The sequence below is a fragment of the Macrotis lagotis genome, chromosome 1 (assembly GCF_037893015.1).
Source record: "Macrotis lagotis isolate mMagLag1 chromosome 1, bilby.v1.9.chrom.fasta, whole genome shotgun sequence".
Classification (NCBI taxonomy): domain Eukaryota; kingdom Metazoa; phylum Chordata; class Mammalia; order Peramelemorphia; family Peramelidae; genus Macrotis; species Macrotis lagotis.
Genome location: NC_133658.1, coordinates 875,276,100 through 875,296,157, shown reverse-complemented (window position 1 = coordinate 875,296,157; position 20,058 = coordinate 875,276,100). Strand labels below are relative to the sequence as shown.

Genomic DNA, 20,058 nt, shown 5'->3' with positions numbered 1-20,058 from the left:
AGTCTTCCTAACTTTAGGTTTGCTGCTCTATCCACTGATAGCATATGCTATAGTTTAATTTATTATTCAGTGAATGATCATGCAAAGGAGTGAGAGTTAGTACATGATCCAAGCTCAACTCATTTCTGATTATCCTCACTGGGAGCTATGTCACATTGATGATGAACTTTAAACACATGTTGGTACTCCCTCATCCTTTCTAGCCTTGCCCTAAAAAATCATTTTACAAAGTGTTTTCCCCCAAAATAATCCTGAGGTGTTGGGAGTGCAAGGTCAAGAATTTCCTTTAAAGATATAATTATTATCATTACCATCAATTAAGTAGAAATTGTTAATAAGAATTATAAGAATGAACCCTTTTGCTGAGAGTAATGGTGATCACTTTAATTAGTGACATCATCATCATCATCATCATCATCATAATAATAAATGTTTAGAGGCAAAAATATTTCTTTCTAGACCAGAGAAGAGGTACAGGCTGGAAGCTTCTAGACCTCAGAAAAGTTAGGATAGATATTAACTGGAAAAAATTGGATTGTTCAAAAGTCAAGTCTCCTAAATCTCTTCATCTTTTGAGCTTCTCTATTGCTGTCCAGGGTGCTACCATCCTTTTAGCCACTTATGGTTCAAACAGTATCTTTCTCAAACTCTCACTTAACCTCATAAACTGAATTAATTTCTTAATTAATTAATTAATTAAAATCTGGAGATTTTTTTTTCTCTATAACATCTCTCATATAACTCCTTCCTCTTCTTCCCACAGTCATCACCTTAGTTCAAGGTAGTTGAAGTGGATAGATAGAGCATCAACCCTGGAGTCATGAGAACCTGAGTTATAAATCTTGACTTCAGACAGCTGTGCTGTCCTGGACAAGCCACTTAACCCCAAATGATTCCAAACAAACAAATGAAGGAATGAACCTCTCATGGCCCCTCTCCTGGACTACTCAGGTAGATTTCTATTTCAAGTCTCTTTCCACTGTAATCCGTTCTCCACATTAGTCAAAGCAATTTTTCTAAAGAGTAGATGCTGCTAGTCAGTAAGTTCCAATGGCTCCTTAATATTTCTAGGATCAAGTATTACATCAACTTCTCTGTTTTATGTTAAAATCTCTTTGCCCCCTGGCCCCTTATTCCCTTTTTGGTGCTTACTTCCCTCAACACACTCTACCTTAGAATCAAACTGACCCACTTCTGCCCACCCCTTAGAGTCCATTTTACATTTCCATGATTTTTCAGTTGCTCTCCCTCACACCACAACACTCTTTCTTCTAAGGTCCAAATGTTAACATTTTGGTCTTCCTTTAAGAATTCATTCCCTTCCCTTAGTAGGTCCCCTGCCATTTACTGTATATTTTCTTATATGTTTTGATTTGTGTAATGTGTGGTCTTCCCCAGGCTCCTTATGGGTAGGTATGGTTTCTGCCTTTTACCACCTAATTCCAGGAACATTGGAAACATTCAATAAATGCTTGTTAATTCAGTGATTAGTATGTAGATTATAACTCTCTTAACCTTGTGGATTTAATTCAATCCAACCAGGATTTGTTAATCAACTACCATGCCTAAGGTTCATGGAAGTATTATAGGAGAACTGTCCATAGAGAGAGACCCTTGATTAAATCCCATCTGTGACATATACTAAGTGTGACGAAGTCAATGAACCCTTCAGTACTCCCTTCCTCAACACCAATCAACCCATAAGCATTTATTAAACACTTAGTATATACACTCAGCTAGACAACTATGGGGTTTTTTTGCATAGCAAATGACTTGCCCAAGGTCACCCCACCCACAATGTACCAGTTATCACTGGGCTAACCTGGGAATACAAAGATGAAAAGGAAATAGCTACTGCCTTCAAGGAGATTACATTCTAGCAGGTGAAATTCCTATATCCACGAGTGTATATATATATATACATATATGTATATATGTATATATACACACACACACACACACATATATATATTTACTATAAATTGGTTATGATCTTCTTCAATAGTGAAGGACAGGAACCAACCAACCAGTATATTTACCAAATGAAAACAAATGTCATTTTGGGAGAAGGCTAACTAGCCACTGAGGCATGCATCTGGAGCCCTGTAAGCAGTTTCTCTGGGAATTCCCTTCTCCAGCAAAATAACAACAATAAGAAAACAAACAAATCATGCAAAGTTTCCCTATATAGTTAGTCACTTAGTCCTATCCTTCAAAAAGCTTGGAGAGTGGTGGTGTGGGAAGAATATGTAAACAGAAAATCTATACATGATCATTTGAGGAATTGGGAAAGGACTAAAGAGTTAAGAAAGTAAAATTAAGGGACTCTGGAAAGACTTTGAGGACTTAATTGAGTTTTGCCTTGAAGAAGGAGGATCAAGGCTCTAAGGTGCTAGGGTGAGGAGGGATTACTATACAGGTGGAGGGGGGGAATAGACAGTCTGTGCAGGGAAAGAGATTGGAGATGCTAGTAAGCTTCATCTTTTAATTTTTTTTTTTAAATTTAAGGCAATCAGGTTAAGTAACTTGCCCAAAGTCACGCAGCTAGACAATTATTAAGTGTCTGAGGCCGGATTTGAACTCAGGTCCTCCTGACTCCAGGGCCAGTGTTCTATCCATTGTGTCACCTAGCTGCCTCAAGTTTCATCTTTTTAAAGTAGTCACTCCCTTTTTTCTCAAGAGTTATTTGAAGCAAAAAAAAAAGAATTAAAAGAAAAGAAGGAAAAATACATCTTTGCATTTGAAGGAATAAGAACATGGGGGTAGCTCATGCTGAAGGGGCAGCTCTAATAATTTATACAGAAGTGTGACATGGGAAAGAGAGATGAATTGAGAATCAAAAAACTTAGGCTGGAGTTTTAGTTTCCTGCCAACAATTCACTTCTCCCTCTGGGTTTCACTGTCAAGATTTGCAGGACTTTGGAGCTGGAATTCCTATTGGAGATCCTATGATCATAGATCTGAAGGTGGCAGGAGCCTTGGAGCTCCTCCCCTCCAACCTTCTCATTGTTCAGATGACACAACTGAGGTCCGAAGAAATTAGGTGACCTGCTCAAGATGAAGTGAATAAAAGTGGGTGCCAGACATTGTCCTAAGTGAGAAGTAAATGTAAGATTTACAATTCAAACTGAAATCCCCGAAATTTACTTTCTACAGATTCATCCCATCATATTAAAGATGAGACAAGTAATTAGTATAGTAGAATATGCTCCTTGAGAGCAGAAACTGTTTTGCTTTTCACTTTTTATTCTCAGCATCTAACAGAGTAGGCAACATAGTTGGCACTTTGTACATGTTTATTGATTGGTTGATTAGAAAAGTAATTGGCCTGGTGGTCAAGAACCTCAGGGGATTATAGTCTTGACTTTGGCATTGATTCTTTGTAAATCCTTGGTAAAGTTACTTCTCTGGGTCTAAGTTTCTTCCTTTGTAAAATGGGGATAATTCCTGTATTGTTTACCCTCCAGAATCCCTTTGGACTTAAAACTGGAACAGACCTCAGAACTCATTGTGCAGAACAATAGGACTGCATTTGGATTCAGATGACGTGGGTTCAAATTTCAACCTTGCTTCTTGCTTCCTGTGTGACCTTGGACAATCTACCTAAATTCTCTGGATCAAAATATTTCTTCCTTTGTAAAATGAGAAGGTGGGACTAGATGGACTCAAAAGTCCCTTTCAGTTTTAAATCTCTGATCCTATGTTTTAACTTGATTCTACCTGCATCCCTGTTTTACAAAGGAGGAAACTGAGACCCAGGGAGGAAAAGTGACCATGATGACAGAGATAATAAGTAATAGAGAAGGAATTTTAACTCAGGTCTTCAGTCACCAAATCAGTGTTCTTTCTTTCTTTCTTTTTCTTTTTTTGGTAATCAGGGGTTAAATGACTTGCTCAGGGTCATATAATAGTAGGTATCTGAGGCTGGATTTGAACTCAGATCCTTCAGCCCCTGGAGCCAACTAGAGAGCACAATGGCTAGGAGAGTGTTCCAATCTAGGCTCAGACCCTTGACACTTCCTAGCTGTGCTGACCTTGGGCAAGTCACTTAACCTGGATTGCCTCACATCCAGGGTCATCTCCGGTCTTCTTAATTCGTATCTGGCCACGAGATCCCAACAGCTTTGGAGGAGAAAGTGAGGCTGGTGACTTAGCACAGCACTGCCTCATGTCATGACATGCCTTTTTAAGGCAATCTTGCCCAGGGTCATGCAGATCCTACTGTCCCCGGACTCAGCCACGCTACCATGGCATCGCCTCCCCGGATGTCAAGGCCTTCTTGGAGAACGAAGAACAAACAGCAAGTGCTTGTCATGGCCTCACCTCTCCTTTTCGCCCGAAGCACAAAAGCATCAGTTGCTCCTTAGTTCTGTCCATTACACGGCAGAGTCTAGAATTAGAGGACCTTCTCTTCGGAGCAGGCAGGGCGATGGGCTGTCAGGGAAGCGCGAGGCAGGCCGTCCTCTCCAACTGCCCACTCCTTGCAGCTCAGCTGAGAGATTGGAACAGGGGCCTGAGGGAGAGGCATCCAGCAGCCCTGGCTACAAGGGGTTAAAGCAAGAGAGCGCAGTGTGATGGGAAAGGCCTGGGGCTGGGTGACCTTGGGGAGGCACTTCAGCCGGAGAGGGGCTTGGAGAAAGAGGGGTTGGGGCTGGGTCATCGCTAAGGTCTGAGGCCCGCCATCCTGGAGAGCCTGGGCTCAGCCCTGGCTTCAGCGGCACTGCCTGGGCCTGGTAGGGACCGGCAGTCCGGACAGGGCTCCCGAGGCTCTCCGGGCATCTCTGCTCGGGCATCTCCCAAGTTGGCGCCCAGTTGGGGAGCTGCGGCTCCGGCAGGGCCGGCGGGGCCGAGGGGAGGCGCCCGGGAGGTTTCCGATCCGGGGCCTTGGACAACGCGGCAGCCGAGCCTCCAGCGGCGTCCAGGACCCAGGGCGGCCGCCCGGCGGCCCTCCGGCCGGGCGCGGGGGGTGAGTCTGGGGGCGGGGGGAGCGCCGGGGGCGCTGCCATTGGCTGCGGGCCGGGGCGGGGCGGGGCGGGCCGGGGCGCCTGGGAGGGCGGGAGGGCTCCGGCCGCAGCCGGGCCCGGAGCAGGGCCGGGCTGCCCCGTTCGCTGGTGGAAGCGGCCGGAGAGCGGAGCGGCGGCCGAGCCGGGGCCGGGGGGCCGGGAGAGCCGCGGGCGCAGAGCGGGGGAGCCCCTGGGGGCTATGGGCGCGGGACGGGAGACCTAGAGAGGAGGCTCCGCGCACGGCCCGGGTCGGCCGGGTATGGGCTCCGGGCGCTGCCCCTGGCCCGGCCCCAGCCCCAGCCCCAGCCCCAGGCCGGCCCTTGACCCCGGCGCCTCTGCGATCCCCCTGCCGCCGCGCCACAGAGAGCCGGCCAGCCCGAGACCCCCGGGTAAGTGAGTGGGGACCCTCTCCCCCCACGTCACTCCCCCCTCCCATCCGCACCTCTCCTCCCCCGGCCAGGGACGCGGGGTGTGCGTGGGCCAGTGCGCCCTTCAGTCTGTAGGTAGCATTTCTCCCTGAGTGTGCATTGTGTGTCCCTGCGAACGTGAGCACAATGTTGGGGACCTCCGGGAGTAGGGGGGTGCTTAGGGGACCCTGGGCGTGTGTGGCTGCTTGTCACTTTGGGTCTGTGGACCTCTGCGGCGGTCTGACTGGGGGCTCTCTGGGTCTCTCCCTAAGGTGACCTGTCAGGATTCTGTCGTGTGGATTGTGGCTATCTCCCTGTCTGTGTTGTATGGATCTGTGGCTTATGTGCTCCCGGGTCTACTGTGTGTGTTTGTGTGTGTGTGTGTGTGTGTGTGTGTGTGTGTGTGTGAGAGAGAGAGAGAGAGAGAGAGAGAGAGAGAGAGAGAGACTCTAGTCTGGGAAACAAATAGATTGGGAGCAAAACCCTTCCCCCTTCCCTTACAGTCTCTGGGGGCAGACAGACCCTCCCCAACCTCTCATCCTTTCTCCGGCATTCAGGGAACCATCTTCTATTGTCCCGCCTGGCTATTTGCACAGCCTCTTCAGATCTGAGGCAGGCAAAGAGGGGCTCTGGCCCCCTGCGGAACCTCTCCACCTCCGAATGAGAATAAAGAAGGGTGGATGTGGGAGAATCTGGGGGAGTATCTTATAGATTTCGGGGCCAGGATCTGGGGTCTCAGCTTTTACTGTGCTAATGCCAGACAGAAGGGTTGGAGCCATGAGGTTGGCAACCTACCTCTCCTCTCCTCCCAGGCACAAAAGTGTAACCATGGGAGACCTCTGGCGGTTTTCTCATGGGGGGAGGGGGAACTGGTACAAACTGAGACCAGCCTTCAGGGTTAGTGTCCCATGATTCTTCTTTCTGATCCTTTGTGGAAGACTGAAGAGATGGGATATTACTGGTCCTTGGGAGCAAAGACAAGTCCTATTGATTTTTTTTTATGGCTTTGGGTCGCTACTTTAAGGAAAAGAAAAAAGAAACTTAGGGTGATAGGATGTTGAAGAACCCTTTAACTTGTAGAAATGGGAGTTCAAAATACCTACCTGGTAGCAGCACCTCATGGACCTTCTCTGCTTGGGGGCCTGGAGGCTGCGATTGCTCTTATTTCAGAGGGATGACAACTGACTGAATGACTCCTCCAAGGTCATCCAGATGAGGCTAGACTGAGATATAAGCATAGAATTTTCCCCAGGAAAGCTGGGTACAGGTATAGGGACAAACTGAAATTTGAAACTGGGAGCAAGAACTCTGCATGTAGAGTTGGAGGGACTAGATTCTACCTGGGTGACCTTGGGAAAAATCACTTTATTTCTTTGGAACTCCATTTCCCTCTCTGTAAAATCCGGAAGTTGGATTAGAGTGTCTTAACTTTGTGGCTTGAACCTCTTGGTCAGTCTGGTGAAACCTATGGGTCTCTTCTCAGGATCATTTAAAAATTGTATAACATAAATCACTTAGTATTACAATGGAAATGAATTATGTTGAAAAAAGATGCAATTTTCCCTCCTTGAATTAATGGTCCCTAAATTATGAATAAATGGTCCCTGTACTAGTTGACACCTTTCAGTTTTAGCTCCAGAATGCTCTATTTCTCCTGACTCTTGTTTGTTAGGAATATTGACAAAATTGTCCTTTACCTAAGTCTATGAGAGATGGAGATGTTTGGGTTTGGAGGTGGGACTTCAGCTTTTGTGGCAGTGGAAAGGATTCTGAGTCTGTAGACTTAGAAGACCAGGTTCAAATTCTGGCTCTGCTGAACCTGGTCAAGGCATTTCCTTTCTCTGGGTCTCAATTTCTTTTCTTATAAAATGAGATGATTTCCATGGTACCTTTAAGCTTTAAATTCTTTTTAAAAATATTTACTTATTTATTTTGAAATTTACTATTTTCCCCTAATCTTGCTTCCCCCCCCACAGAAGGCAGTCTGTTAGTCTTTACATTGTTTTCATGCTATACATTGATCTAAGTTTAATGTGATGAGAGAGAAATCATATCCTTAAGGAAAAAAAATAAAGTATAAGAGAGAGCAAAATTACATTATAAGAAAAAAAATTACATTAGAAGATAACAGTTTTTTCCTTTAATTAAAGGTAATAGTCTTTGGTCTTCATTTAAACTTCACAATTCTTTCTCTGGATACAGATGGTATTCTCCATCGAAGATACCCCCAAATTGCACCTGATTGTTGTGCTGATGGAATGAACAAGTCCATTAAGGTTGAACATCACCCCATGTTCCTGTTAGGGTTTACAGTGTTCTTCCGGTTCCGCTCATCTTGCTCAGCATCAGGTCATTAAGCTTTAAATTCTATAGTTGTTGGTCATTGAATAATTTTCAAGATTTGAAGTGGCTGAGGGGACCCAACTGGAAGTTCTGAAGGCTAATGTAGCTTGGCTAATGTAGCTCAGGCAAAGATGCTCTTTTCCACTCCCAGGGTTTCAGCTGCATCTTGAATGAATGAGCCCAAGCTCTTGGTGGAAACACTGGAATTCTTCATGCTCCTGGGCAACATCCTGAGGCAAGGGGGATGGAAATAGTCATAGGATTTAGGCCCAGCTAGGACTTTAGGAAGTCATTCAAACTTTTCATTTTACAGTTGAGGAAACTGAAGTTTCGAGAGGTTAAAATAACTTGCTTAGGGTTTCACAGCTACCAGAAGCAGGGCTGGAACTCATGTCTTGGAGACTCCAAGTCTCTCCACTATACCACACTGACTGTTTCTTAGGTGGTTAAAAAGTTTTAAGCTTTTGGGATCCATGGTTATTATCATGATACTTGAAATTTGTAGGACACTTCTTATGTATTGTTCAGCAAACAATTCAGTAGAATAAACATTTATTAAGTACCTGTCACTGGTCATAGGCAGCATGAAATAGATAAAAGAGTCAGGAAAAATAGGAAATGGACACTTTTAGCTGTGTGATCTTGGGCAAATTCCTTAATCTTTCTGTTCCTAACTGCCTAGGTCTTTACTGCCAAGCCATAGATTGTAGTTTGCATTGGCAGAGGAGGATGCTTCCTTTTTACTCTCCTCCTCCTCCTCCTCCTCCTCCTCCCTTCTTTTTCTTTTTCTATTTGTTTGTTTTTTTAGGATTTTTGCAAGGCAAATGGAGTTAAATGGCTTGCCCAAGGCCACACAGCTAGGCAATTATTAAGTGTGAGACCAGATTTGAACCCAGGTACTCCTGACTCCAAGGCCAGTGCTTTATCCACTACGCCACCTAGCCGCTCCCTCCCTTCTTTTTCTTCTGGCCATTGGGGCTAAATGGCTTGCCCAGAGCCACATATTTAGTAAGTATTTAACACCAGATTTGAATTCAATTTCTCCTGACTCCAGGTCCATTGTTCTATTCATTAAGGTGCCACCAAACTGCCCCATCTGTCCCTATTTTTGTTTATATCTGTTTTGCATATATCCGTTCTAATGCTCCAAATGTGAAGACTGAAACAACCCAAATCCTGCCCTCAGGAAGCTTACAAACTAGGGACACTAGAAAGAGTGCTGAAATTGGACTCATAGAATCTGAGTTCAGATCCTGTCTTTCTACTGCTTCCCTTACCAGGGCTTCAGTTTCCTCATCTGTCAAATCAGGGGCTTAGATCTTTAGACTTATGAATCTTATAATGAAACAGTAGGAGCAGGGAGAACAACTATACAGATACCTGTAGTACCTAAAAGAATGATATAATGGAAAAGGGAAATAATGATCTCCTAGCACCTTATGATCTTTCTATGTACTTTGGCAGCAATATGAGAAAAGAAGCAGTGATACCAGGCTTCCTGGAAGAATTGAAAGGCCAGCTAGAGAGTTGGCCTTGTATTCTAGAATACCTGGAGTTGATCCCAGTTCTGTAATGCAGACTGGCTGTGTGACACGTTTCCTTTGTAGCTCCAATACCCCTGGGTATACAATAAGTGTTTAATAAATGCCTGTTGATTGAATTATTAACCTTTCAGTCTTCTCAGATAATGCTCTAAATCAGAGAATAGGTCTGGTTGAGTAGAGCTAGTTTCCACATTATAAATTTTCTAAACCAATTAAAGAAAAAAAATGAAAGAAAACAAAAGAAGGGAATTTCCAGGCAGGAGGGATGTATGACCGGAAGCCTAGATGAAAGAGGAGATAGCAGGATGAGATTGAAAGATGGAGAATAGCACTGGGTTATTTTTGGTTTTAAAAATTTTTGTTTTGTTTTGTTTTTAATTATGGAGGATGGGTAAAGAGTAAGGGGATGAAACTAGAGATGAGTTGAGATTAGATTGTAAAGGGCCTTGAATGCCAGGACTAAAAGTAGATCTTTTAATCTGTAAAATGTGAGGATCCACAAGAGATTTTTGAGTTGATCACAGCAGCAGTTTAGGAAGATCATTTAGGCAGCATATAGAAGAGGATGATCTGAAGAAGGGTAAGGTGAGACTGGATGACCAATTAGGAGGCTACTGTCATAATCAAGGCCATAGTCTCCAAAGTGGGGACCATGTTTTGAACCTAGGAAGTAGGTGGTTTGATCCTTCCCATTCCCAAGGAATATAGGATAACTGATGGCAAGGTGGGAATATGGTTGTATCTCATCTGCTTCACCTGAGGACTTGTCTCCATCACTCTCATGTCTACCCTTTATCCATTGCAATTCAACTCTCTTTCATTTACCTTCTACAGCTGTGCAAGCTTCCAAACTCCTACATATGAACCTGGTCATTAGTCCCACAGGGCAGTTAAAATCCCAATTCACGCAGCCATAGAGCAGCTGGGCAGGAGTCATCAGGGAAAATCTCCCCTCTCCCCTCTCATGCAAATCAGGGGAAAAAATTACTGTTAGGGGTGCTCAATTTAAAAATTTTAGTGACCAAAGTGGGGAAAAAAACAAATGTCTAAACAGATTCATTTGAGTTTTCTGACTAAGCTATGGCAGAGTAGTATTATACTCACTTTACAGATGGGGAAACTGAAGTTTTGAGAAATGATGTTACATTTCCAAGGTCACCTAGAGCAGTCATTGTAAAACAGTAGTTAGAACTTGGATCTCTTATCTCCTAGAAATGACTTTGTCTCTTATAGGCTGTTGGTGTAGTACCCAAGTACAAAATGGTCCAGTTTCCAAACTTTTCTTTTTAGATTTGATCTGTTTTTTTTCTGGATCACAGATTCATTTAATGTCAATTTATTGAGTGTCTCCTGTGTGTAGAGTGGTTCTCTGAGGGGCAGAAGGGTCTGTCACAACCCCTGCCCTCAAGGAGATTATTGAAAGGTGGAAGAGAAGTTGAGTAACCTCGGAATTTCAGGATCTGATCAGATCAGCTTTCTAAGCTATAGCTCATATTCTCCACTCTATCACCTGCCTGTACTCTATTCCCTCTTCTTTATCTCTACCTCTGAGAAAACTTGTCATCCTTTAAAGGTTGACTTTGGAGTCCTTTCTTCCATGGAGCTTCTGGCCCCTACCCCTTTCTTAGCTCTAATATTCTCTGTTTGAAGCTTCCTTCCCAGCTCTGATGTTATGTTATTCTCAGGTGCATTCTATCATTGACATTCTATGTTCTAGTCTTCCTTCATAGTTCTGCCATGTTCCAAATTGTCTCCCATCACTGACATGCCCTTCCAACTTTTACATTCTGTACTCTGCTTTAAGGGAATTGGGATAGATCTGGTGCCCTAAGCCAATCTTCCCTATATTTTCAATTACTTGTTGTCTGATTGGATGTGATTTTTACATCTTACATTTTGCATATCCTGATTGGAGGAAGGTGGAAAGCACTGGGACTTGAAGTCCTTGAAGGAGTCAGCTTTCTCCCTCATTTTTCCTCACCAGGTCATGCTAATGAAGGGAGATAGGATTTGAGGAAAGTCTGGAGAAAATGAACCTGGGAGGATGGAGAATAGAAAGTTATTAGACATGCTTGGGGCTTTTATCACCCCTCACCTTTTTACATGTTCAGTTTTTTTCTCACCTTTCTACATGTCCTGTCTAGTTCCAGTCTTTCCTACAAACTATCCTAGTAATGATGACAGTTTTAGGAATACTGATAATATTTTCATTTATATACTAATATATACATATAGATCATACACTTATATACGTATATAATCTTAATGAGTGCCTTATGATTAGTCTTTAATGTTTTCCTTATGGTTCTTTTTGTATCTTTTATATTGTATTTTCCACTGAATTCAGGTCTCTTTGTTACAAATACCTGAAAGTTTTTCAGTTTGTCAAATGTCCATTTTTTAAAAATTCAGCCTGGTTATAATAATAAGCTGTTAAAAATAAAACAAAACCAAAAAAATGAATAAGCAAAGGAAAAAGAACCTGACCATATATAGCTACTTTGGTGTAAAATAAGATCTGGGGTTCATATTCGGAGGAAGAGGCTAAAAAAACACTCTTACTCCAAAGAGTAACATCAAATGGTCATAAGCCCAAAAAGAGTTCTTAGATGAACATAAACAGGAATTCCAAAATCAACTAAGAGAAATCAAGGAAAAATTAGGGGAAAAAACAATCTAAGAAAAATATGAAAAGAAAGTTAACCAACTGGTAAAAGGTATGTACAGACTTATGCAGACGGTGATTCAAAGAGCTGAATCCAATACTCTTGCCTGTGCTATGGGTCAGGGATTCTGTGTTAGAGCAGGGAATAAATAAATAGGTAGACAGAGAGATAAAGCATCTCTTTAACACTTATGTACTATATTACATATTAAATGCTGAGAATACATATACAAGTCAAAATGCAGACCTTGCCCTCAAGGAATTTATATTCTAATTGGGGAAAATAACTCTTTAAAGAAAAGAGGAGGAAAAAGGCAAAAGAGAGGGAAAGAAAGAAGCATCCTTTGAAAATGTGGACCTGGTCCCCACTCACTGACAGATGGTCAAGGGCAAGACCTTGTTCATTTGCATAATAGAACTCTTACTAGTTTTTTTATGTCTCAGCCTGCCATTCAAGGCTCCCCCAACAGTGTCTCTGGCCCAGTTTTCCAGTCTTATTCCTTACTAATGAGAATTTAATTCATTTTAAAACCACAAATGACCATATCAAGCATCCACCCAGTTTATTCTGTGCTATTGAATATAAATGTTACAAAGATGAAAAGTGATATGATCATTCCTCTAAGAATTTCATATGCAAGATCAGCCATGTACAAAATTAACTCAGTCAACCAATCAGCAAGCAATTATTAAGAGCCTACTGTATGTCAAAATTGTGGTAAGCTCTGGAAACACAAAGAAAGGCAAAACCATTCCCTTCCCCAAAGGAGTTGACATTTTAAAGGAGGAGATAGGGACAGCTAGAGGTGGCGCAATGGATAGAGCACTGGCCCTGGAGTTGGGAGTACCTGAGTTCAAATCCAGTCTCAGACACTTAATAATTACCTAGCCATGTGGCCTTGGGCAAGCCACTTAACCCCATTTGCCTTGTAAAATCCTAAACAAAAAAAAATAAAGGAGGAGACAACCTGCAAAATGATATACAAACAAGGAGTGTAAGTGGAAGCATAATAGGCTGGAGTGGAGGGGAAGATTCTGATGAAGAAATCTGAGGAAGGGGAGCAGCTAGTGACATAGTGGATAGAGCATGGGCCTTGGAGTCAGGGGGGACTTGAGTTCAAATCCAGCCTCAGATACTTACTAGTTGTGATCCTGGTCAAGTCACTTAACCCTGATTGCTTCCCCCAAAAAGAAGGGGGAGAGGGAGAGATCACTTTTAGATAGGAAGGGGGTAATCAGGGGAAACTTCATGAAAATTTTATCTGAGTTGGGCTTTGAATGAAAAGATGATTTGTCTGATGAAACCAAAAAATGTTGCCAGATTTAGAATCAAAAGAACTTGGGATCAAATTCCCTCAGTTTCTTTTTTTTATGGAAGTGACTGTAGGTAAGTCCTCCCCTCTTCTGATTCCTCATTAGGGGTGGTACCAGAGGATCATTGAAGTCCCTTCAGGTCTAAAATTATGATCCTAGGATCCTATGGGTTTCAATAGATATAACCATGATAGTTCAAGGAATATGATTGGAAGTTGTGGGAATGGATTGGAGGTAAGAGGTGGCAGAAGAGGGCAGGAAGAGATGAGTTGGTTGGAATATGGGTTCTAGGAAGGGAGGTAATGTGAAATAAGTTCTATTAGTCTTTAATGTTTTCCTTATGTTTCTTTTTGTATCTTTTATATTGTATTTTCCACTGAATTCAGGTCTCTTTGTTACAAATACCTGAAAGTTTTTCAGTTTGTCAAATGTCCATTTGTGACTTTGAACAAGGCAGTACCCCTTTCTGGGCTACATTTTGGGGAGTTATAAAAATGATTGACTTGGACTGGAATATATCTAAGACCCCTTCTCTCTCTGACTCCTAGAATCTCATTGTGCTGCTTCATCTTCTTATATACTTAGAGAATTCTAACTTGTGTTAAAATGACAGGGAGATGCTCCTTCTGGTCATTTAAAACAATTCAGATTGCTAACCTGTCCCCTGGAGACAATCCTACAGTAATAACCCTGGTTCTGATATTGATGAAGAGACAAACTGCCTCCCCAATTATTTTTTAAATTTGAAGTTCAAAATTCCTTCCATCCCTCCAGTCCCCCCCCAACACCTATTTTTAAATGAACAAAGCAAGATTTTTAAGTTTACTCCCAAAAATCTGAGGAGAAAGGTCAAGTAGTATGCATGGGGCTGGGTATAGATTCTACTTTCTTTTCCTGAGGCTCACACAGGTGATGTGATTTAATCAACTAGCATTTATAAAGCTTGTATGAGGTACAGAAGTGATGCCATATCTGCCCTCAAGGAGTTTATATTCATACTGGAGAAGCAAGATTGGCACCAAAAGATAAATAACAAATTTGTAATCGCATTGTCCTAATAGGAAATTCCCCTCTAACAATGCAGGTCAGGGCTTCCCTCTGCCACTTAAATTTGTAGAGAACAGCATATGCTGATGCCTAGAACAGTAAACTTTTTGGTCTGAATGTCTCTTTACAATCTCTAAAAAGTATTGAGGACCCCAATGTTTATATCTATAATAGATGCTGTTTTAAAAATTAAAACTAGTAATATGTAAAAAATATTAATTCATTAATAATGATAAATCCATTAATATTAACATAAATATCAGTGGACACAGGGCCTCGAGTTAGGAGCACCTGAGTTCAAATCCAAAGTCCTAGCTGTGTGATCTTGGGTGAGTTACTTACCTTCTGTTTGCCCCAGTTTCCTCATCTGTAAAATGGAGATGAGACTAGCAATTACCTTCCCAGATTGTTGTGAGGATTAAATGAGATAATAATTATAAAGTGACTCCCTGGTACATAGTGAGCTCTATCAAAATATTAGCTTATTATTTTAAAAAAATTCATGAGAAGATTGGCTTTGTTTACATGTTTTTGCAAATCTCTTAATAATGTCTGCTTTAATAGAAGACATCTGGATTTTCCTGTCTGCTTCTGCATTCAGTCTTTTGGAATATGTTATTTTGGCTTATGAAGCATATGAAGAAAATCTGGCCTCACACAGGGTCCAGATATGTAGTTAGAAAAGGGAGGAGTATTTTAGTAGGAAAGTCACATTTTAATATAATGATGAAAATAATTTTGACCCTTTGAGTCCTCTGAAAAAGTCTTGAGAACTAACTGGCCTAGAACTTTCAGAAGTTAAGTGATTTTGACTGGGGTCCAAAAGTTAGCCAGTAATTTGGTCCCTGGTCTTCCTGGCCACTACATTCCATACACTGCCAGGCATCAGCATATGCAAAAGGCCTCCAAAGTACCCACAAGGCTATTTGGGGGAGGGAAGGGGAGATCAGGAAAGACCTCATGTAGAAGGGGGTACCCAAATTGAGACTGAAGTGAAGCCAAAGACCTGAATATTTGCCCAGGTGTCTCAGGGCCAGGGCTAAGATGAACCCTCTCAGTTCTAGTGTTTCTTGGTCCTGGATCAGAAACCCTTTTGAAGTTAGAAACTTCATCCTTAGCAAATAGTCAGAGGTCAAGGGAGTGAACAAGGGCTGGGGTGAAACCTTTGTGGATTCCAGTTCATTAACACCCCCATTGTAAAAGGACCTCTAAAGACTTGGGGACAAAACCTTTGTTGATAAAGGACACCAGGAAACCCAGCCCAGATGCCATGGATTATTCTCTTTGTACATTATTTTTTGGAATCCTCAGTCAATTTTCTTGACCTCTCAACTTTCTGGATAGAGCACTGGCCTTGGATTCAGGAGGACAGGAGTTTGAATCCAGTCTCAGACACTTGCCACTTACTAGCTGTATGACCTTGGGCAAGTCACTTAACCCTGATCACCTCCCATCAGGGTTATCTCCAGTCATCCTGATTCCTATCTGACTACTGCATCCAGATGGCTCTGGAGGAGAAAGTGAGACTGGTTGACTTAGCACAGCAGCCCCTCACTCAAATCCAATTTACATGCTTGTCATGACATCACCTTCCTGGTGTTGTGGTCTTCCTTGAAAAAGGACAAAAACCGCATATATATAGATATAGCTATATCTGTATATATTCATATATATATATTTGTTGTATATGCATACATAGAGGAGCATGTGTATATAAACACCAACATCTATATAGATATATAAACATATAGATAGATAGATAGATAGATAGATAAGGTTGTCAGAGCTGGAAGGACCCTTAGAACACAGAATGTCAGAGCTGGGAAGAACTCTTGGAGACTAGTCCTAACCTATCACTTTAGAAATAAGGAAATGAAGGACTAGAGAAGGAATCACTTTCCTAGGGAGTGCCCTGTTGAAGGTCTTTCAAGGTCTTCATATAGAACCTGTGAATTGGATGGGAGTGGAATTAAACTCAGAAAAGAGGCCAAGATTTCAACCTTCTCCCATTCTGAGCTTTTCACCCCTGCTCAGGTCATCCTTAGCAACACCCTTGGATAAGGCAGTGACTCAGGCTTGGCAGGGGAAGCAATGAATACCTGAACCTGGCCTTTGAACAAAGCAGGTGCTAAGGTCTGCCCATTCCTGCTCCCAAGACAAACTAGTTGTGTGACCCCAGACAAGTCAGGTAGCCCCTTTGACTGTCAGTTTCCTCATCTGTAAAATGGAGATGATGTTTGCACTGCCTATCTCCTAGGGTTATTGAAAAGAAAATGAAAACGTTATATAGATCTATGTGCTATTCTTAAATGCATGTATCTAACCTTGAATTTATGAAGTTATTTTGTTTGAGTGAGAGGCAATGTGAGCTATTGGATAGTGATTTGTCCTTGATGCCAGGAAAGATCTGAGTTCAAATCCTACGTCTGATACATATCAGGCGGTGACCCCCCCAGACAAAGTCACTTAACCTCTGGGGCAACTCTCAAGACTTCTTTAGAAGTAGAAAAGGGGCTAACCTGCTTTGGTACAGTAAGTTTTCCTCACCTGATAGTCCCTTTTACCAATGAAATCAGGTTGATGTTGATTTGATCTCTTCTATCTCTATCTGGCTTACGTAAACTTGGTATCCTGGGGGAGAAAACCTGCTTTCTAGTGGAGCGTATATAAGAATAGGTTGGACCAATGTGGTTTTAGCTTTAAAAAAAGAAATAAGCAGTAACTAAAAATAAATACACAGATAGATTTTGTTTTCCAACAGAACTGATAAACAGAAAATAAACCGTGAACTCAGTATTGTGGAAGTCGCAGAGAAACCACTTTAGGCTCCATGCCAAGAACTTCTTAACAATCAGATCTGTCCAATATAGACCTTTCCTTAAGGGTCTTCAAGTGGGGCTTCTTCATTTTTTAATAGAAGATTTTATTTATTTTGAGTTTTACAAATTTACCCCTATTCTTGCTTCCCTCCCCCACTCCCCACGGAAGGCAGTCTGTTAGTCTTTACATTGTTTCCATGGTATGCATTGATCTAAGTTGAATGTGATGAGACAGAAATCATATGCTTAAGGAAGGGGCTTGTTTTTTTAGTTTTTTCAAGGCAATGGGGTTATGTGGCTTGCCCAAGGCCAAACAACTGGGTAATTATTAAGTATCTGAGGTTGGATTTGAACTCAGGTACTCCTGACTCCAGGGCTAGTGCTCTATCCACTGCATCACCTAGCTGCCCCTAGGGACTTCTTTTTTTAAGGGAAATTTTATTTTATTTTCCAATTACATGCTATGGTAAGGTTTTTTTTTTATCATTCATCCATTTGCAAATTTATGAGTTACATAATTTTCTACTACCCTTTCTTCCCTTCCCCTCTCCTCATGGTGGTGAATAGTATGGTAAAAGTAGTACATGTACATTTCTGTTTAAATATTTATATATTAGTCATTTTGTGTAAGAGGAATTAGAACTTAGGGGAAAAAAGAAAACTATGAGATAGGAAAGAGAAACATAACAGAAGTTTTTAAAACGTGAACATAGTATGCATTCAGATTCTATGGTTTTGTCTCTGGTTGTGGATGGCATTATCTATAGCAGGTCTCTCAGAGTTTTCTTTGATTTCTGAACTGCTGAGAGAAGCTATATCCATCATAGTTGAACAATCACAGTGTTGTTATTCTTGTGAACAATGTTCTCTTGGTTCTGCTTCCTTCACTCAGCATCAGTTCATGTAACTCTTTCCATGCTTCTCTAAGGTCCGACCACTAATGATTTCTTTTAGAAGAATAACATGAAGTGGGCTTCTTTTTGGGGTGTGGTTTGACCTAGATGGCCATTCTTAGACTTGCTATTTCTTTCTGTAAGACAGTCTCAGGGAACTTTTACACAAAACAAAGTGTTTATGACTATCCACTTTTTAAAATTAATCATTTGCTAATAATAATAATAATAATAATATTAACTGAAATTTGCATATCATTTAAAATTTGCAAAACCATTTAACATAACATCTGCTTCCCAGAATTCTGTAGCAAAGATATGGCAAGCATGATCATTCCCATTTTATAAATGTGAAAACCAAGGGTAATAAGATGCCCATTCTTGGTTTTTCCCCTTAATACCCATGTGATCTTAGAGAAATGATTTTCCTGTCTTTAGCCTCAGTTTCCTTCTGTGTAAAATGAAGGAATTGACATAGATGGTCTTCAAGGGGCTTTTCCTAGCATCTTCTCTGGGCTTTAGCTTTTAAAAATTCCACCTTTGACAAGAAGTCTGTCTTGATTTCCCTGAATTCTAGTAATTTCCCTCTCTTGATTATCCCTCCTCCCTATCTGCTCATAACTGTTTGCATGTTGTCTACCAAGGTAGATTGCAAGGTCCCTGAGGGCAGGGACTGACTGTCTCTTGCCTTTTCTTTGTATCCCTAGTGATTGGCTCACAGACTGACAAACTGGCTAGTTAGGTGAACTCCAAGGTCCCTCCTGTCCATATACCTATGGTCCTGTGACCTGGGATCACACAGATGATTTTTTCAGGGGCAGAGCATGAATCCACTTCTTTGGGATTTCAATTCTAGCACTCTCTGTCCTGACTTGCCCATATTTTTTGTTAGAATTAAAAGGTGAGAAGTGGAAGCGCTTTTACTTTAACATGGTAAAGTATTGCTAGGTTGTTTTAGGTTTAAATTAGATTTTATTGTCTTTTAACATTATCTTCATTTATGTTTTTGTAATTAGTGGGCATATTGTTCTTTTGAATCTGTGTTCTTTGTTCTGCAGCCATTCATCTAGTTTTTTCAGTTTTCCTATTCATCATTCTTTAAACATAGTACTTTTCCATCCCTCTCAGTCTGTTCAGCTGTAGTTGTTTCTGGCATGTGCTGGTAAATGTTTAACAACTGGCTTTCCTGGAAAAGAATTAATGCACCCATAGGACAATTAAATCTAATCTGCATTGTTAAGAATTGCCCCATAACTTTCTTTAGTCTAGACAAGCAACAAAACAATAAATCGGGCCTTGATTGTTGGGTTTACTACTTTCTGAATTGTAAATGTTCATACTGTAAATTTAACAATCAGCTTTTTTTTCAGCTAATAAGAGCTGAGCTCTAGGACACCACTGGTGGTTTCTATCTTGTTATTACAAATAGAGCTGTTGGGAATATTTTTGCAAAGCTATGTAGTTTTCTGTTCTGAATAAAGAAGAAATGAAACAAACATTAAGAGTTTACCAAGCTAGTAACTAATAAATTCTGGATATATAAACAGAAGGACAACTAGAAGAACAGCACCTGCCCTCTGGGAGTTTTCTTCTAATGGGAGAGCTGAAAAACAGAGGAGCTAGAGGGGTGTGGGGGGAGGAAGGCATCTGTCCAAAAGTCAGAGAAGACTGGGAGAAGAAAGAAATGGGCTCACTGGAGTATAAACATAGTACAACAATAACAATAACAATAATAATAGTTATATTTATTTATTTATAAAGCACTTTAATGTTTGCAAAAAATTTTATATATTGTATTTGAGCCTCACAACAGCCTGGGAGGTAAATGCTACTATTATTTTCTTTAACAAGATGAAGAAACTGAGACCAAGAGAGATTTAGTAATTGTCTGAGGCAAAAATCAAGCTCTGGTCTTTCTAACCCTAGGTACAACATTCATCCCACTGAACCACCTACCTGGGGTTGTTCCTTTTAGGCTTTTCATCCTGTGATCTAAGGACCCTCTCAGCTCTGACATTCCATG

The 20,058-nt window shown here is 41.4% G+C and overlaps 1 protein-coding gene across 4 annotated transcripts in view; it reads left to right on the top strand.

The window, feature by feature from the left end:
* Nucleotides 1–20,058, top strand: part of ARHGEF10L (Rho guanine nucleotide exchange factor 10 like) — a 252,095-nt gene that overhangs the window by 30,726 nt on the left and 201,311 nt on the right. For 2 of the 4 annotated variants that reach the window (XM_074218284.1, XM_074218282.1), the window contains exon 1: nucleotides 5,298–5,392. The exons of the other annotated variants lie outside the window; for them this stretch is intronic. The gene's annotated coding sequence lies outside the window, so the exon portion shown is untranslated. Of the gene's footprint in view, nucleotides 1–5,297; nucleotides 5,393–20,058 lie in introns of those variants that run through there. 4 annotated transcript variants of the gene reach the window in all.